Here is a 27033-nt window from a genome sequence, read left to right on the forward strand (position 1 = left end):
TTAGTAACATTGCATGATACTGACTGATGATCACTAATGCTAATCTATTAGCTATACCAGACCTGTGTGTCACTGGGATGATTGCAGCAATATGTCACTGTAACTTTAAGCAGAATGTGAGTATATGAAGCATATTGAGCCCTCCCCTCTGTGCTCAGCATTGGACTGCAGGCAGCTTGTCCATCAGGCAGGGGAACAGAGCGCCTGCACTAGAAGAAGGCAGCAGTCTGCAGCTCCCACTATCATCAATACAGCAGCAGTAGCAGCTGTGCCTGGGACCTCAGCACCTTCCCCAGCATGGAGTGATCTGCAGCCCCCCAACTCCTGGATCTTCTCTGCTATGTGGAATGTGCATTCAGAGCTCAACCTTATTACACTTTATCAGGGGGATTTACAAGCCAACACGTGTCTGCAGGGTACACCCATGACATCCCTGTGCATTGACTGATGCAGGTCTGGACCCCCCTCATTTTCACTGAGATCAAGTATTTGAGTTGACTTCTCAGGGACATGGGTCATGGTTTGCTGCTACTCCGGATTAATGTGGCTTTAAAACAGCAACATTTGCTGTGTGACTTGGATAATATACAGAGTTGTCAAGGGGAGAAGACTTTATAACTGGATGCAAAAGTTACACAGGTTGTGTGACAGGGAATTAACAAGAAATATCCATTGCTGCCTCATACAAAAGATCTGGAAAGGAACTATAAGCAAATGTGTGGGATTGCTGGAGTGTTAGTTCACTTCAGCCCAGTACATGGAAGATTTAGGTAAGATTCTGCTATTTACAAACACTGACACTTATTGCAGATTGTTGACATAACAGTAGCTTTCTTTTCTGTATGTTTATTGTTCAAGTTTCACCTCTATTTCTAAAATACTGGTTATTGATATGGTGCAATGGAAATGACACAAGTTTATTCTTAAGTGTTTTATGCTTGATTTATATGTAGCCATTATCACAGTCTTGTGTGTATCTGCTGTCAGTGCTTTATTGTATCTGCCTGGTCATGAGTTATAAAGCAGTGAGGGGGTTAATGATGGAGGCAGGCTAGAGGAGTAATCATTTTTTACACCCTTTGACCAAAAAGTTGTAATAATGCTAGAAAATGATCAGATGCGATCCCTGGAGAGGTAGAAGTCATTCCAACAATTTATTTATTGACATCTTTTCCAATTTTGATTGATAGTAATTGTGCCCGATTCAGCAATGACAAGTTATGAGCAATAAATGTCTGTGAGGCTCCTAGAAAATACTGAACGTGGTGTAAATTATATGGTAGAGCGCAAACTAAATTGTGTACAAAGTTCTTATGAATTGGGATCTGGGAAGAATATTATAATATATATATTAAAAAAAGGGTTATGGACGGATTATGATATGGCAATATGTACAAGCAGCATCTTCCCCATTATAGGATTTGTAGATACTGTGTTTATTGTTTTCATATTTGTCATCATTGTGGAAAGTTTTCGACTCCATGGTTTAATGATCTGGCCATTCAATATGGTTATACTTGTATTGGTAATCCTGTATTCTTCACTTTAGTAACAGAAACCAAGTGCTGTTATTCTTTCTATAGTACTATCAACTGTTGTGGCACTTTACACTGCACAGTATTTCGGGTTGCACATTGTAACGGTATATTCACACGCAGCAGATTTGTTGCAGGACGTCTGCGAATGAAAATCCGTAGTGTTGTTTTTACAGCAGGTGTATGGATTTCTGCAATCAGATTAAGGGCTTGTCCACACGTAACGGAATTGCTGCAGAAAATTTCTGCAGCATTTCCGCTAAAACTAGCAGACATTACGCTGTGGAAAAACCTCACGATCTCCTAACTGCAGAAAATAGTGTGGATTTTGCTGCATTATTTTCAAGTCTGTGAGATGTTGATGTCTTCTCTGAAAAACGCAAGAATTCAGTCCACTTTCTGCATTGACATGCTGCGGAATCTAAAATACGCACCGCAGGTGAGTTTCAGGACTGAAACTTTACGCAGCAAAATTCTGTTACGGAAAATACGCAGCAATTCTGTTATGTGTGGACAAGCCCTAATGGAACAGTCACAGGCAGACATTTCTGCAACAAATCTGCCGCTTGTAAACATACCCTAAGGCTGGATTCACACGAGCATGTTACGTCCGTAATGGACGGAACGTATTTCGGCCGCAGTCCCGGATCGAACACACTGCAGGGAGCCGGGCTCCTAGTATCATAGTTATGTATGACACTAGGAGTCCCTGCCTCGCTGCAGGACAACTGTCCCGTACTGAAAACTGAAGCAGGGACTCCTAGAATCGTACATAACTCCCTGCAGTGTGTTCGGTCCGGGATTAGCAGCCGAAATACGTTCCGTCCATTACGGACATAACATGCTCGTGTGAATCCAGCCTAACAATTAGGGTATGTTCACACGCACTAATTACGGACGTAATTCTGGCGTTTTTGCCCCGAATTACGTCCGAAAATAGCGCCTCAATAGCGCTGACAAACATCTGCCTATTGAAAGCAATGGGCAGACGTTTGTCTGTTCACACGAGGCGTATATTTACGCGCCGCTGTCAAATGACGGTGCGTAAATAGACGCCCGCGTCAAAGAAGTGACCTGTCACTTCTTTGGCCGTAATTGGAGCCGTTATTCATTGACTCCAATGAATAGCAGTGCCAATTACGGCCGTAATGGACGCGGCGTTCAAGCGCCTGCACATGCCGTTACGGCTGAAATTACGGGGATGTTTTCAGGCTGAAACATCCCCGTAATTTCATCCGTTACGGACGCCCTCGTGTGAACATACCCTTACAAAAGACATGTGGGGCAGACAACGACATTTTTCGAGAGAATATCTATACTGATAAGTTGACAGGTGATAGTTGTGATCTGCGTTCCCCTCTGATCCTTTTTTTTTTTTATTTGCAAATTTTTTTTAAAACAAAATACTGTTACTAGATGTTAGGTTAAAATCTACTGTGAGATATGAAAATGTCTACATACCCAGGTTTTGTAGTTTTTTTTTTGGTGTTTTTTTTAATTTTTTGGGTGTTTTGCTCCATAGGCTTCTTAAAAAAACCAGGAAAATGACAAAAGATGCCATAAAAAAAAATGCTTGATTATTACATGCCTTTTTAAAACAAAGAAGTGTGTGTGTGTGTGTGTGTGTGTGTGTGTGTGTGTGTGTCCACAGAAACAAATAAGCCAATAACCACAAATATGGCAATGTATCTAAGACCAAACTGTGGACACGGTGTCCGCTCAGTACAGTAGGATATTGTTAAACGATTTACAGACTGAAACAAAATATTTTCGGTCCTCTTGCATTATTGTCGGTTATTTTAAGTTATCAGTAACAATTATTAGATTATATATTAGCAACCATTGTCCTTACTAACAGCTATCAGTAAACGTCACAGTACTATATTTGCAAAAAGTGCCACTCACAGGGATTCATCATTATCTATAACATGGGTGATGGGTCCATTTAAGTTTTGGTCCAACTTCTTTAAATTAAGTTATAAAAGATCAAGAATCCCTTTCACAACTTTAAATGAAGTTATAGGAACCAAACTAACCTTTTAGCACCAGGTTGTATTGTTGATGACCCCTGTAACTAGTTCTGGGTATTATAATAAGGGCTTTGCAGTAGAGGCATCTGGTATTGTTTGATTGCCTTGGAAAAAGAACTGCCCAACTACCCAGTGCCCCGCTGTCACATTTAATCTTCCGGCAGGGGCGAATGCTGACATCACTAGAAGTATGGAGCGTGAACTTGCTGATTGGGGAATCCCCCTTAAAGAGGTATTCTAATCTCAGACATTTATGGCATATCCACAGGATATGCCATAAATGTCTGATAGATGTGGGTCCCAACTCTGGGACCTGCACTTATCTTTAGAATGGGGGTCGCCCAAGATTGTCCCTGTCTATTGAGGCAGCTGCTGTGGATATGCCATAAATGTCTGAGATGACAATACCCCTTTAAGGGTATGTTCAGACATTGCTGAATAGTTGTGCATAAACTGCATGAAAGATCTAAGAATCCCATCTACACTTTTCAGAAAAATGTTTAATCCGATATAAAGTGAATCTTTACACTTTATCATCCATGTTGTTTTTGGGCGCTGATTCATTCTTTTTATATATCCTTATAGTGATCAGAGCTCTGTTTTTCTGACATAGAGCTCCAAATCCCCTGCAAAGATAACATTCTGGCTACCTGCTGCCACCACTAGAGGGAGCATGAGCGCGTACTGCACACTAAATAAGTTCAGTGTAAAATTACATGCTCCTAAGCTCCCTCTAGTGGTGGCTGCAGGTAGTCGGCATATAATATTTGAAATCCATGTCTATTCCGGGAATTTGGAGCTCTTGGCAAAATATGCAATTTGAACGAAACGCATACGTCCCGGATTTTGGGCAGTGTCCTGCTGTCCCGGTAGGCCTGTGGTATGTCCCATACCCAGTGTCAACTGAATCTGCATCTTCATGACGCGGTGACTGTAAATACAGCCCTAGTAATCTGGAATGGGATACTCACCTGAGATTTGATGTAAGGGTATGTTCACACGTAGTCAACCAAAACGTCTGAAAATCCAGAGCTGTTTTCAAGGGAAAACAGACCCTGCTTTTCAGACGTTTTTTTACCAACTCACATTTTTCGCTGCGTTTTTCGCGCCGTTTTCACGGCGTTTTTTACATCCGTTTTTGGAGCTGTTTTCATTGGAGTCTATGAGAAAACAGCTCCAAAAACGTCTGAAAGAAGTGTCTTGCACTTCTTTTGACGAGGCTGTATTTTTACGCGTCGTCTGACAGCTGTCAAACGACGACGCGTAAATAACAGGTCGTCTGCACAGTACGTCGGCAAACCCATTCAAATGAATGGGCAGATGTTTGCCGACGTATTGGAGCCGTATTTTCAGACGTAAAACGAGGCATAATACGCCTCGTATACGTCTGAAATTTGGCCGTGTGAACATACCCTTATATTACCGTCCATTCCCTTTCCTTCCGCTCTGATGCTGGGTGTGCCATTTAAGTTATTACTGGGCTTGTACCTGCCCAGATTTATTTGTCTAATCGCATTGATCAATTGAAGCATATCTATTTTCCCTCTAGTTTGGACATAATCCATTTAGTGTTATTTATTGTATTTCATTTTTATGGCCTTCCTGTGAAAGATTCTGTTTTTTTCTTGAGATTGCTGACATTTTAACTTCCCTGCACACACAACTGCTGTGATTTAAGAATGTTACGAGGTGCACAACACTGAAGTAAATCAAACTTTATCCAGGCGCTAAGACAAGGAGTCATTTTATCCAAGTCTCCATTGTTGGCCTGCTTTTGAAGCAGATTTGTTATCGGGCAAAAAATGCAATTATATTTGGTTCAATCAGTTCTGCCAGTGTTGTACTTATTGAAACCTGCTGAAGCACAGTGTGCCTGCCTATACTGCCAGAATATTGGAGATTTGCAATACAAGGCTGAGTTCACACCTCGCTGATTTGACGTAAATTTTGTTGCGGTTTTGACGCAGATCTCACCCTTTTGCATTGCAAAGGGTAAAATCTGTGCTAAAAATCTGCATCAAATCTGGGACGTGTGAACGCCGCCTTATATTGCAAATCTCCAATATTCTGGCAGTATAGGCTAGAGCCTAAAGCTAGATTTACACGAGCGTGTGCATTTTGCGCACGCAAAAAAACGCTGCATTTTGCGCATGCAAAAGCTACTTAACAGCTCCGTGTGTCATCCCCGTATGATGCGTGGCTGCGTGATTTTTGCGCAGCCGCCATCATTATGACACTGTTTGTAAACAGAAAAGCACGGAATTGCTTCCGCGTGCTGCGCGTGATTTTCACGCACCCATTGACTTCAATGGGTGCGTGATGCGCGAACAACGCACAAATATAGGACATGTCGTGCGTTTCACGCAGCGGACATACGCTGCGTGAAAATCACGGACTGTCTGAAAGGCCCCATAGACTAACATAGGTCCGTGCGAGGCGCGTGAAAATCACACGCGTTGCACGGACGTATTACACGTTCGTGTAAATAAGCCCTTAGGGTAACAAAAAATCTGCAGCGGAATCTCAAAAAAAGGCAGGTAAATCAGTCACAGAAATACACAGCCGCTTTTGCCTCAGTTTTACCTGCAGATTTAGGATGAAGCCACTTTATGTGCACCTGCAATTTTTTTTACTGCAAATCCGCTGTGGAATCGCTGTACAAACCGGTACACAACTCGCCTTGTGATTTTTAGTGCAGAATGTTTGCTCACCATTGAAGTCTATGGGCCAAACATGCAGCATTTTCGCACAGAATACGCAGCATAAATTGACATGCTGTGGATTTAAAAATTGCACCGCAGATCTCTACCCACATGACGTTTCTGCAATTATTTCTGCGGTGTGGGCCTGAGATTTTCAAAATCTCATCCCCTTTGCGGCTACTGTAAATACCCCAGAATCTTCGCACAGAATTTAATTGCGGAAATTCTGCAGTATTTACGCTGTGTTGGAACTCCGTCTTAGGCCTTATTCACACGAACGTGTTATACGTCTGTGCTACGCATGTGATTTTCACGCGCGTCTCACGGACCTATGTTAGTGAATGGGGCCGTTCAGACTGTCAGTGAATTTCACGCAGCGTATGTGTGTTGCGTAAAACTCACGACATGTCCTATACTTGCCCGTGTTTCGCACAGCACGCACCCATTGAAGTCAATGGGTGCGTGCAAATCGCGCACGGCACACGGAAGCACTTCCGGGTGCCGCGCGTGATGCGCGCTACAGTAGTAAAAAGAATGAATGAAAACCGAAAAGCACCACGTGCTTTTCTGTTTGTCAACATAAAACCAGAGTGTCATCATGATGCCGGCTGCGCGAAAATTATGCAGCCACGCATCTTATGCTGATGACACACGGACCTTTTGAACGCGCAAAACGCAGCATTTTTTGCGAGCGCAAAACAGACACATCCGTGTGAATAAGGCCTTAAGGCTTGTCAACGCGGAATTGCTGCGTATTTTCCGGGCGCAATTCGGACGAAAAATACGCAGCAGAAAACAGTAGCAGCAAAGTGGGAGAGATTTAACAAATCCTATTCACACGCTGCGTGAAATTTCCGACCAGAAATTGACCTGTGGTGCGTCTTTTTCATACCGCAGCATGTCAATTCCTGCTGTGGAAAGTGGACTGCATTGTACAGTAAAAAAACGTGTGGACAAGCCCTAAGGCCGGGTTTACACACAGTGTAAATACTGTGGATTTTATGCAACAGATGTCGTTGCGAAAAATCCGCAGCATAATACAGTAGCAGCCGAGTAGATGAGATTTGAAAAAATCTCATCCACACATTGCGTAAATGAGAAGTGGAAAATACACTCAGAAATTGACCTGCGGTGCGTTTTTTTAAATCTGCAGCATGTCCATTGTACGTGCGTAATCGCTGCTTTTTCGTTGCGGGTTTTCCCCATTGAATTCAATGGGGAGGTAAAACCTACAACAAATAGCAGATGTTGCGATTTTTGCAGTGGAAAAGCTGCGATTCCACTGCAAAAATGGCAACTCGGAAAGAAAAAAAAATCTTATACTTACCCCGAATTCCGTGCTTCTTTGTCCAGGCTGGCCTCCTGGGATAACGTTTCATCCCATGTGACCGCTGTAACGGATGGCAGGCTGCAGCGGTCACATGAGATGAAATGACATCCCAAGAGGCCAGTCTGCAGGATATCAGAGGGTAAGGGCTGATTCAGACGAACGTGATGTTTTTCGTGCGCAAAATACGCTGCGTTTTGCGCGCGCAAAATGCACTTGACAGCTCCGTGTGCCCTGTTCACATGGATGTGTGGCTGCGTGCTTTTCGCGCAGCCGCCATCATTATGCCACTCCGTTTGGATGTTTGTAAAAAGAAAAGCACGTGGTGCTTTTCTGTTTACATTCATTCTTTTACTGCTGTTGCGCGAATAACGCTTGTCCCACGGAAGTGCTTCCGTGGGGCATGCATGATTTTCACGCATCCATTGACTTCAATAGGTGCGTGATCCGCGGAAAACTCAGAAATAGAGAACATGTCGCGAGTTTTACGCAGCGGACTAACGCTGCGCAAAACTCACGGACAGTCTGCACTGCCCCATAGACTTGCATAGGTCAGTGCGAGCCGCGTGAAAACCATGCGGGCTGCATGGACGCAAATCACGTTCGTGTGAACCCCCCCTAAGTGCACGTGTTTTTTTTGTTTTTTTTCTTCCTTTTCTGTTTTCCGCAGGAGACATTTTGGCCGAAAAACTGCACCACAATTTGGTGCGGTTTTTTGGCCCGGAATTCTCTTCGGCCGCCAGAGTGTATTTGAGCTTTGAGGCTATTTTGGCTGCTGTCAATTTGGATACACTCTTCAATATTAGCAGTGGTGAATAGATTGGCATGCCAGCTATGAATGCCACTCTGAATTTGCATGGTTTCATGTACCATATTCCACACATGTAACTTGTTAGGGGATATGGTGTGGGCTACGGATCAATGTCCGGTTGTACCTGGCGTTGTTCACTGGTGGTAAGCTTTCATGGACCAGTTGCACTTGGTATGTCTTGAACACTACAGTATTCACTGTTCTTTTTAATGCAGTTACAGTAGAAGTTGCTTATTTTATATAACCCTCCACGATTTTCCTCCGTCACTGAAAAGTGTCTGGTCTTCATGAGCCCTTCCAGCAGGTCTTGAAGGTTTTCTGCCAGTAAACCACATGGGCCCAACACCAAAAATGTAATTCCAGTATTACTTGAAGCATTGATCCCTCTGCATGAGAGGCTATTCTGTTTAAATGTACAGCACTTTATGTATTGGATAGGCTCCGCACACGTAACCAATATTTAAAGGTTTGGGTCAATATTTCCAATATCTGAGTAATTTTCCCTATACCGTACTGCATTTTTGGGCAGATTTATTAAGCCCTCTATGATTTAGGGTATGTTCACATGGAGTTTTTTTTCAGGCGTATTTCGGGGCATTTACGCCTCGAAAAACGCCTGAAAAATCGGAACATCTTCCCATTGATTTCAATGGAAAATACGGCGTTCTGTTCCAACGGGGCTTTTTTTACGCCTCGTTTTCCAAAAAAGGCACGTAACAAGACGCCCGCGAAAAAGAAGTGCATGTCACTTCTTGGGCCGTTTTTGGAGCCATTTTTCATTGACTCTACAGAAAAACAGCTCCAAAAACGGCCGTAAAAACGCAGCGAAAATCGCGATTGGCTTAAAAAATGTCTGAAAATTAGGAGCCGTCTTCCCTTGAAAACAGTTCCGTATTGTCAGAAGTTTTTTGTTAAGCGTGTGAACATACCCTCAGACAGCATGAATTTAGACCAGAAAGTCAGATGTGTCAAATTTATCACAGTGGCGCACGCTGTATGATAAATTTGGCGCATCTTGTAGACATTCTAAACGCTTTTCTCTTCCTCATACCAAATCTTGGTTGGCTTAGCTTTAGTTTTGGAGCATTTTGAGTCACGCCTCATTCCTGCAAAGCCACACCCCTGTTTTAGACACTTTTTACAAATGTCTAGTGAGACGTAAACATCAATAATTCAATTAGTTTAAAATTAAATGCTCTAAAATATTGTGCATTGTCGACACTTTCTAGATGAAGACCTAGTAGTCAATCAGCCCCTATGTGTTTTGTAACAAAAAAAAAAAAAAGCATGTATGGAGCCGTTACAGGGCACCAGTTGTCTGTATTATATGATTTGCTGATCTCTTCTGTGGGATGAAAAGTCTATATTCTGTTCCTTTACTGATTTATTACGTTTGGTCATGGACTACATGTCAGGAAACGTAAACAAATATCTTACTGTGTTGCTTACATGGCAATTCTGTAAAATAGCATACTTGGAATTGCCCCATTTACAAGAAGCCGTAGCTATCCAGTATTACAGATTTTGTGTGTGTGTGTGTGTGTGTGTGTGTGTGTGTGTGTGTGTGTGTGTGTGTGTGTGTGATATTCCTTGCTGTATTCCGCTGAAAACATCAACAATATTCTGCTGCCAGCCTGGCTAGGAAGTCACTACACTCAAATTACATTCCTCCACAACTCACATGTGCAGTAGGCTTCTTATTTATTTTTTCTTTCTCCAAAGTTCAGCTGTTTTTCCTCTAGACCTGAAATTGTCTATTCATTCAAGAAATGTCTCAAACTCGATATCTGGGGCTGTAGCCTGGCCTCCTGGTCAGGGCTGGCCTGAGGGGTGTGCGACCTGTGCCATGGCGCATCACTCCAGCAAGTAGAAGGGGGTGCTGCGCTGGCTCCCTTCCCCTGCTTGTTTCAGAGGCTTCTAGCGAGCGGCAACACTGGGCATGAGGACGCCCGTGCCCCCATGGCCGGCAGCACCGCTAGCGGCCGCTACAGCGGTAGTTTCGCCACTATAGCAGAGCAGGGAGGTATCACCCCACTATAGCAGAGCAGAGAGGTATCACCTTGCTCTGCTATCTACTAGCACCACTGTAGATCCCTGAAGGAGCAGAATCCCCGGTTGCTGGGGATTCCACTCCTGGACGGAGTGATTTATGTCTCTATCCATATAGGGACAGTGACATCAGGGGCTACTCCTGAAGCGGAATCCCCGGCAACGGCATTGCCGACTCTGTGACCATGGATTCCACTCCAGGAGAAGCCCTTGACGTCACTGTCTATAAATGGCACTGATTCAGTCGTGGAGCAGCTCAGTTCGTTGTAGGTGAGTAAAAATGTTTTGTTTGTTTGGGGGCACTATCTCCAAGGGGGAGGTGGGGGGCTGTATGGCACAAACTATAAGGAGGTGGTGGGGGATTATGGCACTGTCTACAGAGAGGCTATATAGCACAATCTACAGGGGGGCACTGTCTACAAGGGGGGGGGGCTGTGTATGGCAGCCAGGGGAGGGGGGAATTATGCTGTGTGGGGGCCATTAAGCGGACATTATACTGTGTAGGGATACTACAGAGGGCAATATACTGTGTGTGGCATTTAGGGGGCATAATACTGTGTGGGCACAATTAGAGGACAAAATACTGTGTCCATGAAGGGGTTATAATATATTATATTATTATACTGTATGGGGGCACTAAAGGGGCATTATACTGTGTGGGGGCACTATATAGGGACATGTATAGAGAAAAATAATCCTAGCCCACACTGTGCAGAACTGGCCATGCCCCCTCCAAGGAGTGCATGCCAATGTAGTTCTGGGGTGATGTGATTGAGTAAGTGGTGAGGGAAATAGCCAGTGGCCACTTCTACTTATGATTTTATATTGATTACAGATTTCCTCCAATTTTACCATATATACTTTTTAGCCAGGTTCACATGATGTGTTGCTGTATATGCACAATTTTCACACATGCTGTGTTTTTCTTCTTTAGTAAAGTAGTTGGAACAGATCCTGCTGTCCAGAGTAAAGCTTTCTCTTTCTACCTCCTCTCCAGGATACATTCTAGTAACTTCTTAGAACAAAAAACAAAACAGAAAATACAAACCCATGAATACGGCCCTATGGTCTAGCTCCGAAATATATCTTCAAATCACTTTATTTTTAGAGTTTCTCTGATCTTTATAGTGGTTCTAGGGTACATCTTTGAAAGACTCGATGTCAGTAATTCCCAAACTTTTATTGCCATGAAGGATCGAAGAAAAAAAAAAAAAAGTTCCACTAACAGGAAAGCCCTACTCCTATTCTAACCCAAAAAGCTTTTGTTCAGGGGCGGGTAAAGCATTCTATATTCTGGCCATAATCTGTTCACTGCTTTGCCTGCCCCCATGACAAACCTCTTTGAGCAGGCTGAAATAATTTTGCCATTCCTGTTGCAAAAATGACATATCTTGCTGCTTTTTTGTTTTGGGGACCTCTGACCCCAAGGTTGAAAACCACTGCGTTATGCTATTTATCTGAATAGGAATTTTATGTTGGATGAACTGAAGACAACATTGTGTCCTATTCCAGTGGGGAGTTGGCAGCAGTAAGTGGCATTGTTGTAATTTCCTTCTTTCTTGTCATGTCCTCATTCAGACCAATTACTCCGATAGATCCCAGTGTCAGTCTTTAATTTAATGACTTGACTTGCGACACAGTAAGGAGTTTGTAAAATGTGCATTTCATAAAGCAAGATGAAAGCCTTCCTGCATTTTAATCAAGCATACTCTTTTTTTATTTGTGTTTTTATATATCATTTTTTTAGTTATTTATTTCTATATTGTGCGTTTCTGAATTTCTGTGTTTGCAGCAAGATAACAACAACCAAATGAAATCGTTTCTCTGGCAGAAAATAAAGACATCTTAATTAGCAGAGACCAAGATGTGCTCACATTTCCTAAGATATTCTATGTCCACGTTCTTAGATCCCTGTTGCTGTATACATACATTGTTTATGAAGGAGACAAGTAAACAATCCTACCCTTGAGATCATTGCTCCAGGGCCAGATTGCAGCAATACTGGGAGAGATTTATCAGAGCAATTATGCCATTTTTTTTTTTTGTGGAACTGCATTGAAATGAATAGTGTTTTTTACTGATCCCCCTATTTATAAAGATCCCCGTAGCACTTGCTCTTCATTATACCAGTCTTGATCAATATAGCACCATTCTTGTTAATTGAGCTGTATTTCTGTTCTTCCAGGGAAACCCTTTTGAAGTAAATCTCCACCTTTTAACTCCATGTCCTTTTTAGGTCCAATATTCTGTTCTGATTTATTACACAATTTATCTTTCTAGGAATCGGAGCTCTGTTTTTCTATTATAAAACTACAAATCCTATGTTTAAGACATAGCGTAAGATGATAAAATTCTGTGTGCCTGTAGCCACCAATAGACAGGGCGCAGGAGCTCACTGAATTCCATTTTATTATTGACTTCAATGTATGGCGTCTGCAGGAAGACAGAATTTTATCATTGAATGTTATATTTATTCAGGGGATTTGGAGCTCAGTATTAGTAAATGGAGTACAGATTGCTATCAAGATATATAAAAAAATAATCATCAGAGTATTTGACCGAGTTAAATAAAAAATGCAAAAATCAGATGGTGTTCAAGGCTGTCTCTTTTAAAGTCCAGGAAAGATTCCAACAGAAGACCCAGGAACTCTATGTCAATACTAACTCACAGCAACTTCCCTGTTAGCAGGCATCGGCTGATTGACGACATCCTTTGTACCCTGTTCAATAAAATACAGTTACCATGTTCTCTCCCAAAGTCTAACCTTCCAGGGGTTCTTTGGCTACAGAGTTCTTTTGGAAATCTGCCTGATATCTTCCGATGGGAATTGCTCCTGTTTTTGGGAAGATACAATATATATAGTCTCCAGAAGGGACATTTTACACAGGTGTGACTGAAGCAAGTAACATGGTGGAAAGGTGGGCTTATTCTCAGATGGAAAAAAAATTACCAAAATGTATTAATATCCTATCCTACTTTTAATAAAGACATTTTTTTTAAAAAAAAAACACCATGCTAAATATATCAATAATGTAAGTGTGTTATGGTTGAAGGAGAATTAGAAATCTAGTTATTTCTAAGGTTCGTCATGCCATATCGGTACAATTTTTGGGTCTATCTTGCTTTTACCCTGCCTCACATGGATTCTTGACCTTGATTCACTGAGCAAATTGGCACATTTGTATCCTAGAATGAATGCTGCTACTGACAGCATGCCACCTTCTACTGTCTCATTTTTTAGCACTTTCCTCTATAAAAATGAATTGCCATAAATTTGATGACACAACTATTTGCCTCAGCCACAGAAGGTGTTAAACAATGAATTAGAGTAGAGGTCACTTGGGGCCCCAGTGTGTTGTGGTGCCTCTTGGTATCACTTATTTGCTATGGTCTTTAGAGACTTTATGGAGAGCTTGATGGATGACAGCCTCAATGCAGTTTGTTTTATTAAATTTACCATTGGGAAGGAGTTCAGTGTTGTTTGTCATAGATCTATTGGTCAAATTTAGAACTTTATTACAGGGGGAAAAACACCAGGTCTAGATTCAGTATAGAAGGGAAATATGCAGGCAACCGTAATATTATTGTCTCTGTTATCCATCATGAATTTAATTTAATTTGAAGAGCAATTTTATAAGATCATATATGGCATAATGTGCCCCTTGCCATACATTATAAGGATATTTACAAGTGTCTTAAGAGATTTGTAACTTCTAAATGTTCAAGGCTGCCGGTATATATAATCTAACATAGGGCAAGGAAGTCTTATTTTTTACATTGACAAAGATCCATCTTGCAGGTTTGTGTTTTATGGAGAGATAATAAGGTCAAGTGCATACTTGGAAAACCTATTTCAAGCATACTTTATTTTGTTTCCACATCTTATTTATAATATTACCTTTTCAAATTCACCTTTCTTTTCCCCTCCCTTGCGCCCCAACCTTCTAGACCATTTCTCATCCTTAAGACTTCTTCCTAACCCACCCATTAAGTCCCTTCCTTGATGGTTCTAAACCTTGCGACGTCTATGCAGATTAGAATGGAAGAAGAACGGTTATCCAACGATGGCTCCCCTTACCCATGTCAACCAATTTTTTTTTTAATTACAAAATGCTTGTTTAATTTATGTTCTGTGGAATAGGGAAAACTTCACAGTGAATTGCATCTTCATACCATGTTTCACGTCCTAAGTTCTGTGCTGATTCATTTCTTAATATATCTGTAAAGTGGTTGGGGCTCTGTTTTTCTAATACAGAGATATGTCTCCTCGGCATCGACAGAGATCTAAATGGTTAAATTAAAGCTGCCGGCCACCACTATAGGGAGCTTAGAAGCAGGCTGCATTTTTAGTTTAATTAGATTTAAGTCTATATAAAATCTTTTATTTTTTTTTCCTTTTTATCTTGTAACTGTTTATTTTATTTTTTTCAAAACATACTGGAGATGGCCATATTGAAGACCATCTTTTCCTTCCTGTATAGTCCTTGCTTTATGGTAGCTGCAATGAGCAAGCGTTAAGAATACGAAAAATGTCATAGACTACTACAGTTTCCAAGAAGTAATGGAGTACAACTCCCTCCCTAGGGTAGGCAACTTTTCCAACTAAACATATTGGCCAGGTTTAGGGTGTATTTACCTCCTCCAATCTCTACTCTTGACTTTTGGGGCAGTGCAGACAGGCAGTGTGTGCATGCCCAGTTGCTGAATATCAGTGTCTGCCTCTCTACTGCCTTGCATGCTGCAATATTCTGCCAGTGCCAATCCCACACTTGACCTAGTCCTGACACTGCTGATGTTCCTTGGGCTGGATGGGCCAATGTAGGAATATCCAATGCAAATAGGATCGCTATCTTGTCTTATCTAGTCCTGCAGCAGTACAATAAAGCGGTCATTAAATCCCCCACTCTCTGTTGACCCTGTCCCAGTCTACACATCAAAGCTGACAAGTAAGCTTCAGAAAACAGGTGTCCGCCTATTGAGTGTGCTTTAGTGGCCAGTGTAAATACTGGAATATTTCTATATATTTTTTTTTTAATTATACGGATAGTCACATAACACATGTTTTTAACAAAAACCTGATTTTAATTACAGTATATATCATTTTTATTTGATGCATTCAGTTCAAACCGTATGCAATAATCTCCTAAGCTTCCCATAGTGAGCGCTACAGGAAGCTAGAATTCTAACACTTAAAGGACTATTCTGGTTACTACGTTTCTGTAAGTGCCATAGCATTTGAAATGAGTAGCAGGGTGCATGCTTGACCACTGCTCTATACTTCTTCTCCTCCTGGCAGCGGGTTTTGCGGCTGGGCAAAGCAAGGGACAGAGGACCTCTGTTCTGGCGATCTGGTGGGGGACATTTTAAAGAGCTCACTGAATTCCAGAGTAGTACTGTAATAGGATGCCACCGTTGCAAGTCAGTTCAAAATTTCTTTCCTCCTAAGTTCTAAAAGAGCTTAGTTCAGTTATTTCTGTCCCCCTCTTCATAATATTTAGAGATTCTCTAGTGACTGGTATAGTGCCAAGGGACTGGCGCAGGGCAAATGTGGTGCCTATTTTCAAAAAAGGCTCTAGATCTTCCCCGGGTAATTCTAGACCAGTAAGCTTAACATCCATCATGGGGAAAATGTTTGAGGGGTTATTGAGGGACTACATACAGGATTATGTGACAAAAAATTGTATTATAAGTGACAGCCAACACGGTTTTACTAAGGACAGAAGTTAGATCAACCTGATTTTGTTTTTATGAAGAGGTGAGCAGAAGCCTAGACAGAGGGGCCACTGTGGATAGTGTTTTTGGACTTTGCAATGTCATTTGACACTGACCCTCATAGACGTCTAATGGGTAAATTATAGACTATAGGTTTAGAAAGTATCGTTTGTAATTGGATTGAGAGTTGGCTCGAGGCCCGTATCCAGAGAGTTGTGGTCAATGATTCCTACTCTGAATGGTCCCCGGTAATAAGTGGTGTACCCCAGGATTCCGTGCTGGGACCACTATTATTCAACTTATTTATTAATGATATAGAGGATGGGCTTAATAGCACTATTTCTATTTTTGCAGATGACCCCAAGCTATGTAATATAGATCAGTCTATGGAAGATGTTCGTGAATTGCAGGCAGATTTAAACAAACTAAGTGTTTGGGCATCCAGTTGGCAAATGAAGTTAAATGTAGATAAATGTAAAGTTATGCATCTGGGTACCAACAACCTGCATGCATCATATGTCCTAGGGGGAGCTACACTGGGGGAGTCACTTGTTGAGAAGGATCTGGGTGTATTTGTAAATCATAAACTAAATAACAGTATGCAATGTCAATCAGCTGCTTCAAAGGCCAGCAAGATATTGTCGTGTATTGAGAGGCATGGAGTCACAGGACAGGGATGTAATATTACCACTTTACAAAGCATTAGTGAGGCCTCATCTAGAATATGCAGTTCTGTTCTGGGCTCCAGTTCATAGAAAGGATGAAAAAATACAAAGAAGAGCAGCGAAGCTAATAAGGGGCATGGAGAATCTAAGTTATGAGGAAAGCTTAAAATAACTAAACCTATTTAGCCTTGAAAAAAGACGACTAAGGGGGAGAAGATTAACTTATATAAATATATGAATGGCACATAAAAAAAATATGGTAAAATCCTGTTCCATGTAAAACCCCCTCAAATAACAAGGGGGTACTCCCTCCGTCTGGAGAAAAAAAGGTTCATCCTGCAGAGGCGACAAGCCTTCTTTACTGTGAGAACTGTGAATCTATGGCATAGTCTACCACAGGAGCCGTCACAGCAGGGACAGTAGATGGCTTTAAAAAAGGCTTAGATAATTTCCTAGAACAAAAAAATATTCGCTCCTATGTGTAGAAATGTTTCCCTTCCCTTTTCCCATACCTTGGTTGAACTTGATGCACATGCCTTTTTTCAACTGTACTATGTAACTATAGTCCAGGATCAACTGTGAGTGGTATTATTGCAAAGTGGAAGTATTTGGGGACCACAGCAGCTCGGCCATGAAGTAGCAGACGACGTAAAGTTACAGAGCAGGGTCGCTGAAGTACATAGGGCATAAAAGTCGCCAACGCTCTGCTGACTCAATAACTCAACAGTTTAAACCTCCTCTGGCATAAACATCAGCACATAAGCTGTGTGCCGGGAGCTTCATGGCATGGGTTTCCATGACCAAGCAGCTGAATGCAAGCCTCACATTACTATGTACAATGCCTAGCGGGGAATGGAGTGGTGTAAAGCACAGCGCCACTGGACTCTGGAGTAGTGGAAACCTGTTCTGTGGAGTGATGAATCACACTTTAGTCTGACAGTCTGATGGACGATTCTGGGTTTGAGGAATGTCAAGAGAACGTTACCTGCCTGACTGCATTGTGCCAACTGTAAAGTTTGGTGGAGGAGGGATAATGCTATGGGGTTGTTTTTTAGGGATTGACCTAGACCCTTAGTTCCAGTGAAGGGAAATCTTAATGCTTCGGCATACCAAGACATTTTGTACAATTTTATGCTTCTAGCTTTGCGGGAACAGTTTGGGGTTCGGCCATTTTCTGTTCCTGCATGACTGCCCCAGTGCTCAAAGCAAGGTCCATGAAGACATGGGTGGGTGAGTTTGGTGTGGAAGAACTTGACTGGCCCGCACAGAGCCCTGACCTCAACTCCATTGAACACCTTTTGGGATGAACTAGAACAGAGATTGCGAGCCAGGCCCTCTCATCCAACATCGGTGTCTGACCTCACAAATGTTCTTCTGTATGAATTGGCAACAATTTTCACAGATACTCCAAAATCTTGTAGAAAGTCTTCACGGAAGAGTGGAAGCTGTTTTAGCTGCAAAGGAGGGCCAACTACATATTATGGAATTAGAATGGGATGTCATAAAAGCTTCTGTAGGTGTCCCAATACTTTGGTCCATGTAGTGTATTAAGTCACTACAAATATATTTTGCATTCTGCCCGTTGCAACGCTAAAATTACATTTTGTATTTATAATTTTCCTCTTTTCTGGGAAAATAAATATTCATTTAAAGGGATTCTAAACCTTATTAAAAATATGGTTAAAAGAACTGATCACATGTAGCGCTCCAGCTAAGTGAACTTCCACCATGAGGCATGAACCTATGGTGTTCATTGCAGAAATTGGAACATTGATGAAACCCTTCGTTTTCTCTATTCCTCAGTATTATAGCCTTCTGTGTGCTCATAGAATGCGCTTTGTGACACTGTCCCTGTCCCTTGAGCAACTAGGATGCTGCAGCCGGTCATTCATGTGCGCTCTTATGAGTTTTCTTAATTGTCACTTTGTCATAAAGATTGAAAATATGGATCTGCTTCCCAGACAATTGTGTAATTTGTTCACAGATTTGAGGCAAGTTATAACCCGCCATTTCTCTGACATTCTATTTTATGACATACAACACATTCATACATATGTAGCAGAGCTGAATTTGGTATTAATCTGTTTCTTAAGCTGACTCCTTAAAGTAGTACTCCCAACTCGATTCACAATCAAGGCATATCCATGAGTGGGTCCCACCTCTGAAATCCGCACCTATGTGGAGAATAGTGGTCCCCGATTCCCGTGCATCCTGCATATGCGCGGCTCTCTCCATTTAGTTTTATGGGGGTTACGGAAACAGCTGAGAATTTCTCATTTCTCCATTCATTCTCCACCTAGATGTGTTAGTCGGCTGTGACTCCCCATGACCACTAGTAACCCCCGGTTTACCTCCATGCTCTATCAGGTTCTCCTATAGAAAACAATGGCTCTATAATGTTCATGCATAACATAGGTCCATTGTTGTCTGTCCCTATTCCATATTGTTCCATAAAACTTACCCTAATAAATAAAATATTTAAGGGGTTTTCCCATCTTTGACATTTTGGCTTATCCACAGGAGTTCTTTGTTTTCTATATCTCCCATATACTTAAATTGAGAGAGCCATACAGATGCACAACGACCTCCCCATTTATTCTCCACCTGGATATGTTACCTGGTGGAAAATAGGTACGTATTCTTCGGATAGTTGTAGGTCACAAAAATAAGAAATGCAGGATAATTTTTCTAGCCATAAAATAGCTATCCTGCCTACCCCTCTTATAAATATCCCTAGTTTCCACCCCCTCTTCTCTCCGAACACCAGCTCTCCCAACTGTAACCCCTGCTTGCGCAGTCACTTCTTGACTGCCTTACACAAGGTGGAAAGCAGCAAGAGCTGTTACTTTCACAGCAAGAATGATAAACTGATTTAAACCTGCTCATAGATGCTTCACTCGGGATAGGCAAAGGAGTCAGCAAGTCTTGGCAAGAAAGACAGTTCTTAAAAGTTTTACCACATCAAACATTAATGGGTACCCACACACGTGGCGGATTTATTAAGTGGTGAAAATCAGCAACAAACATTGAGATGGTGCAGATTTTAAAATCCGCACCGCAGGTCAATTTCAATGCTTAAAAATTCTGTAGCATGCAGATGAGATTTGCTGAAATTTTATCTACATGGCTTTTACTGTATTCCGCTGCAGAATTTTTGGAATGGGCATTCCACAGCATTTCTATCACGTGTGCAGGTGGCCTTAGAGGTAGGAATGAAATGTTTACCCAGTGCAGATTTGCTGCAGATTTTGCATATGTTTTTAAGACAAAACCGGAATTAGATCCAGGAGAGCAGAGCAGAGCTATATAATGCCTTACTTTCTATATTTCTTCTGTTTAGATTCCGTTCCTGGTTTTGGCTTAAAAAATACATTCAAAATCTGCAGCAAATCTGCACTGTGTGAACAAGGCCATATGGGTTTCCTGGAGGTGGAATAAGTTTTCCGATGTTACCGAAATGATTTCACTATTGAGACCCTAACGTAGATATGCTCTGTTCCGTAGGAGATCTAATTTATTAACTATTTACAGGAATCTAGATGTGACATTAGTTTGGTTTACTTGTGCTGTAAAAGCTCCAGGTTGTAGCCTCGGAAGTTGAAGTCAAGAAGTCAAGTTGCTGTTAGTTCATGGTGTTTAGAGGTTTGTGCGTGGCCGGGATTCCTTCCTGCACGACGTGTTTAGTGTTATTTATCAGGGAAGTATTGATTGTTGTAGTTCTGCTTTACTCTTTAACAAGGAAGGAGCCTGAACAAATGAATTTGATTGTAGAATTGGTGAATTGAATTTATTGACTGCCGGAGCCACTCACAGAAGCTTTGGAATCGGTTTAATTAGCTGTTCATCGTGTCAGGTGGAGTTAGCGATCAATGGCCGCATTAGTTATATGATAAATTGACAATGAAAGCCGGAGCCTAATACTCTAAAAGTTAGACCCACCATTAATGTGTAATTGAATCATAGACTATCAGGGCTATAAAAACAATAATGCATTTATACCTATTCATAATTCCCCTTTTTCTGAAGATAACACCATTTAGTCGGAGCAGGTACCAGGTCCTGCAGGATATATTCTATGATTTGTATATATACTGTATATATTTATGTTTTGCATGTGCTGTGTCTTGAAGGACACAATGGGGTTTCCTATTTGAAGAATGAGTTGCTATAAGTTTCCTGACAATGAAATGATCCTTTTGGGTGTTTAGCTGGACTCCCCTCCCCCACACATAATTGACTGTTATTGCTGGGGGAAGCCCCCGGTGCGTGTTCATTCAAATCCATGGGCCAGATGGGCTTGGTGCCCTAAGAAAAGATATGGAAGATAGAATTATTGTCGCTTGAACATTGCACTCTGGTAAGGCCGGACACTGGGAGGGAGAGGAGGTTTGATCACTTGTGTTACTCTATTGTTTTTTTGTAATGGTAAGACACGTTCGACATGACTATTTCATGCTGTGTATTGCATGCTCAATAAAAATGGTCTGATTAAAAAATAAATAGATTGGCCACATATGTGTCAGGTCTTCCAGAGACCTTTGGCTAATATAATGGGGTCCGGAGCAGGAGACTACATAGTGTAGTCTAAGGCTCTGTTCACACTGGCATCATGGGCTGTTTTTTTTTTTTGTTTTTTTTTACAGGGTCCATGACCGATCTGACAGGTCAGTTTTGAGCCATTTTATAACCAAACCCATGACCCCTGTGGAAACAGAACCTTAGGCCTTATGCACATGGCCATGTTACATGTCCGTACAACCTCCAGGACGTGGATGAGGCCCTAATATGCTTCTGTATGCCTCAAATTTAATACAGAGGTATGCAGATATTTTTTGGGTCATATTTCTTATGAAAAATATATGTGGCATGCTTCGTCAAATGCAGCGCACTCCGTGGATCTTCATACATCCTTCTGTGCATGGCTCTGCCATTACACAGACAACCCCTTTTTTAAATGATTTTCTTTTTTGCATGTGCACAGAAGTAACTGAAAGAAGAAAGATTTAGGTTCAATCATAAAACACATCATGATGAGCGCTTTAAAATAACAAATTCATCCCTGTTACATCTGTAGCTCCAACATATTCTGCAGTATTATAGTGAGAATGTACTGACTGGTCTATGTGCTTGTTAAGAAGCAATATTTAATGAACATACATTAAGTTATGAAACAATACATAAAGATTTTCATAAATCTATCTAATCTGCTTTTAGGAGCGCTGTTCATCTATATTGAATGGTGATAGTCGTTTCTCCAAGCTGACCTGTTATATACATGTTATGCCACTAGAGGGCACTCATAGTGCTTTCTGGACTCAGCTATTTCAGCGCAGAAATTACAAAGTACTTCATGAGTTCTCATACTTTCTGACTTATCGAGTTTCCTAAAATGTGCTCTTTGGTTTTAACCCGAATTCCAGAGCAAATGTATCTAGCTGCTTTTATTTCTAAGTTAACCAGCTGTAAACTAGGCTTGCTAAGGCAATAACAACTCAACTGTAAAATTTGTTATTATTCAGATAAATGTAATGGAAAGTGTTTAAAATCTACAATTTGATCAATTTAGCATGAACTTGTTTAATATTTGACTAATCTGGAAAGTGATTTTGATGGGCGCTGTGCCACAACTTTGTGCCTTGTTGCAAATTATAACTATTCTGAGCCGATTTCTGTGGAAGGGGGTATACACACACCTTGCAGTCATACCGTGGCTTCTGCCGCAATTTGTGCAAAATCATGGCAAAAAGCCATGCGATGACCTCAACCTCTGAATACACCAAAATATATCTGTTTACTATTTAAATTATTTTAATGTCATGCAGATAAAAAGAATACCAGAAATACAATAAGGTTTCAGGCTCCTGAAACACTGTCTTATTGAAATCTGTCAGAATCACAGGGGACTGTTACACCCTGATTTTCTACCTGGTACGACTGGTGTGTTGGATGGGACTTCTACAAAGAGCTGTGGCCCAGTATTCGTTGGTGTCATCTGCTTTCTGTTATGTTTCTCACTGGAGAAGTGGATCCCCTAAGCCACAGTTTGTATTGTGCTGGCTAGACTGGAGTGCGGAGTCTAAGGAATCTCCCTGTTCTTTACCCTTAAACCTTGCAAGAAGGTATGTTATTTCCTAGTCAAATTTCAGGGTTGCAGCCCCCAGACTAGTCAACGATCAATGGCAGGTGTGTTGTAGCAAGAACTTGAAGTGAAGTCAGGAACGCAGTTGGGCGTCAACAGATTATCAGTTAGGATGTAGCAAGCCGGGTGATGAAACAGAACCATAGTGCAGAGTTGGGCCAGGGGTCGATACAAGGAGAAGAATCACAGGAACCGGTCAACAAAACCTAAGCGTAAGACAGGAGCTTAATCCAGGAACAAGGCCTAGGTGAGGGTGAAGAGTCCGGAACAGTCAATAATAATAATAGGAGCAATAGTGAGGCAAGGATGTACCTTGATCTGTAGGCATGGAGACATGGCCGAGGTTTCTTTTAGATGAGTCTAATCTGGGTGATTGATTGCCAGATGGTAGCTCTAGTTGCTGTGGCAACTAGACGCTCCCGCAGTGGAGAGCAGGAGAGCCAGGCCAGATCCGTTGAGCCGGGGCTAGAAGAAAAGAGGGGTTCCTGGCACAGGAGAAAGGAGAGGCGAAACTTTCAGAGCATTGGAGTCGTTTCTACTACATTCCAGCCAACCTATTATTAACCCGTTTACTTTCAATTACATTTTACATCTTTGGTAACCAGGAAAATGTTAGCACTTCTGAAAATAAAAACCGGTGTTCTAAAATAAAAATTATACTGAACCCCCATACCCATATATTTTCTGAAAGACACCTGCTACATTGTCACAATGCCACTCAGCATCACTGACATCATGCAGGTTAGTGTCAAAGTGTAATTTTTATTAAAAAAGGAGAAAATTAAATGCACAATACCTCCTAAAAATAAAACTTCATGAAGTGGAGATGTGTAAGTTTATATATGCCACTTATGCCTATTTCTACATGCAAATATCTTCACAAAATCACCATAACTGAAGAGACCAAATATCTGTTTTCTAAGCTCCAAATCCCCAGGGCATCTAAAGCCACACAGGGACAGGTGTAGGATCACAGCTTGTACCCCGCTTGCCCCCATCCACTTCTTTACAAAGGCTGAAGTAGGAACTGAAAATCTATGCAGCTCCCACTTCAGCTTGCTTTAGCTCAAACTAGAATCTTAACTTTATTATTGGCAATCTAGGCTTAGCTAGAGCCATTTGTAGCAATAACCTATCAGATATCTCCTTGGCTGCTGGAGTGTTTTATCTTAGATTTGGGAAAAAGGAGGGTAAATAAAAAGGATGCATTGAAGATTGCAATTTGATATGCAACAGGATCAAGGAGGACAAGGATATCGTTCCTAGCATTTTATTTTTTTTTAAACTTTAGGCTGGGTTCATACGAGCATGTTACGTCCGTAATGGACGTAACGTATTTCGGCCACAAGTCCCGGACCGAACACACTGCAGGGAGCCGGGCTCCTAGCATCATAGTTATGTACGATGCTAGGAGTCCCTGCCTCGCTGCAGGACAACTGTCCCCTATTGTACTCATGTTTTCAGTACGGGACAGTAGTCCACGGAGAGGTAGGGACTCCTAGCATCGTACATAACTATGATGCTAGGAGCCCGGCTCCCTGCAGTGTGTTCGGTCCGGGACTTGCGGCCGAAATACGTTCCGTCCATTACGGACGTAACATGCTGGTGTGAACCCAGCCTAAGTGTTTCTTTGGCATCAAGGCTATTCTTCACTCCCTAAGAAATAATCACCAGGTCGCTGCTATCTTGTCTTTGTTTGTTGTTCTTCAAATATAACCTTTGTTTTGTGATGTGGGCTATTTTTCCCTGGATGAGACGACATGAAGTTCTTAGGCAGCTATTAGGGCATGTTCACGCAGTGGTTTCAGACGTAATTCGGGTGTTTTACAGTTCCCGCAGAATTAATTAAATGTACATCATGATGATGGCGCAGTCGGGCGGTATTCAAATTTTTAACAGGTTCCCTGTTTTGCTGGGGATCACGTTTTTTTTTTGGTGTATTGCGCCATGGAAAATGATTTTAATAATAAAATAAAAGAAATACGATATTCCAAATACACCATATACTAACCCCTTTTGGGACGCAGCCTGTTTTGGCCTTGTGGCACAGCCGATTTTTTTCAAATCTGACGTGTCAATTTATATGGTAATAACTTTGGAATGCTTTTACCTATCCAAGCGATTCTGAGATTGTTTTCTCGTGACATATTGTACTTTATGATAGTGGAAAAATTTGGGTCGATAAATTTAATATTTATTAGTGAAAAACACAAATTTAGAGAGAATTTGCAAAAATGTGCATTTTTTCTAAATTTAAATGTATCTGCTTGTAAAACAGATAGTAATACCACACAAAATAGTCACTAACATTTTCCATATGTCTATTTTATGTTTGCATAATTTTTTGAATGTACTTTTATTTTTCTAGGACGTTACAAGGCTTAGAACTTTAGCAGAAATTTCTCACATTTTCAAGAAAATTTTAAAAGGCTATTTTTACAGGAACCAGTTTAGTTGTGAAGTGGTTTTGAGGACCTTCTATATTAGAATCTCCCAATAAATCACCCCATTTTAAAAACTGCAGTCCTCAAAGTATTCAAATCAGCATTCAGAAACTTTCTTAACCCTTTAGGCGTTTCACAGGAAATAAAGCAAAGTAGAGGGGAAATTTACAGATGTAATTTTTTTTTGCCGAAATTCATTTGTAATAAAAAAAATTCTGTATAAGGTTTTACCAGAAAAACGCAACTCAATATTTATTGCCCAGATTCTGCAGTTTTTAGGAATATCCTACATGTGGCCCTAGTGCGCTAATGGACTGAAACACAGTCCTCAGAAGCAAAGACGCACCTAGTGGATTTTGGGGTCTGCTTTTTTTTAGATTATATTTTAGGCACCATGTCAGGTTTGAAGAGGTCTTGTGGTGCCAAAACGGTGGAAACTCTCAAAAAGTGACCCCATTTTGGAAACTACACCCCTCAAGGAATTTATCTAGGGGTATAGTTAGCATTTTGACCCCACAGGTATTTTGCGATTTTTCCGAAAAAACATAGAAATTTGTAATATTTACAAGGAATAAACAAGAAAATGCACTCCAAAGCATCTTCTCCCGATTACGGAAATACACCGTATGTGGTAATAAACTGCTGTTTGGACCCACAGCAGGACTCAGAAGGGAAGGAGTGCCATTTGGATTTTGGAGCGCAGATTTTGCTGGATTGGTTTTCAGTTCCATGTCGCGTTTGCAACACCCTGGAGGGACCAAAACAGTGGAAACCTCAAAAAAGTGACCCCATTTGGGAAACTACATCCCTCAAGGATTTTTTTCTAGGGGTGTAGTGAGCATTAATGCCACACAGGTTTTTCTTGCAGAATTTAGTAGAATTAGGCCGTGAAAATGAATATCAACATTTTTGTCCACCCTAAATTTGTAACGCAATCTCTCTCGAGTATGAAAATATCCCACATGTGGTAGTAATTGTTTTTTTTTTTAATAGAAATGAATTAACCTTTGCAGGACTGATCCTTTTTTGCTTTTCCATTTTAGTTTTTCTCTCCCCGCATTCCAAACGCCATTACTCCATCAATTTCCATCAATAGAGCGGTGTGAGGGCTTATTTTTTGGGGGAAGGGTTGTCGTTTTTATTGACACCATTTAAAGTACCATAAAATGTGCTGGAAAACTGAAAATACAATTCTTTGTGGGGTGAAATTGGAAAAAACTGTGATTACTCCATTGCTTTTTGGGTTTCGTTTTTACCGCTTTGACTGTGCGGTAAAATCGACAACTTAACTTTATTGTGCGGGTCAGTACGATTCCAGTGATACCAAATGTATATATATTTTTTAAAATTTTACTACTTCTACAAAGAAAAAAATATTTGTTGATACAAAACAAATTTTTTTTAACACATTCTGAGAGCCATGACTTTTTTTTTTTTTTGCTCGATAGAGTGGTGTGAGGGCTTATTTTTGCCGGGGCGCGCTGTAGTTTTTTATTGGTACCTTTTTTTTTGGTACATACAACGTTTTGATCACTTTTTATTACATTTTATTTAGAGCTTTGGTGACCAAAAAACAGTGATTTTGGCGTTTTTATATTCTTTATTTCTTACAGCATTC

The 27033-nt window shown here is 41.1% G+C and overlaps 1 protein-coding gene across 1 annotated transcript in view; it reads left to right on the plus strand.

Annotated features, from left to right (window-relative positions):
- Positions 1 to 433: 433 nt before the first annotated feature.
- Positions 434 to 27033, plus strand: part of IL1RAPL2 (interleukin 1 receptor accessory protein like 2) — a 708817-nt gene continuing 682217 nt past the window's right edge. The window contains exon 1 of the mRNA XM_075834359.1: positions 434 to 770. The gene's annotated coding sequence lies outside the window, so the exon portion shown is untranslated. The remainder of the gene's footprint in view (positions 771 to 27033) is intronic.

Source organism: Rhinoderma darwinii, chromosome 8 (assembly GCF_050947455.1).
Source record: "Rhinoderma darwinii isolate aRhiDar2 chromosome 8, aRhiDar2.hap1, whole genome shotgun sequence".
Taxonomy (NCBI): Eukaryota; Metazoa; Chordata; class Amphibia; order Anura; family Rhinodermatidae; genus Rhinoderma; species Rhinoderma darwinii.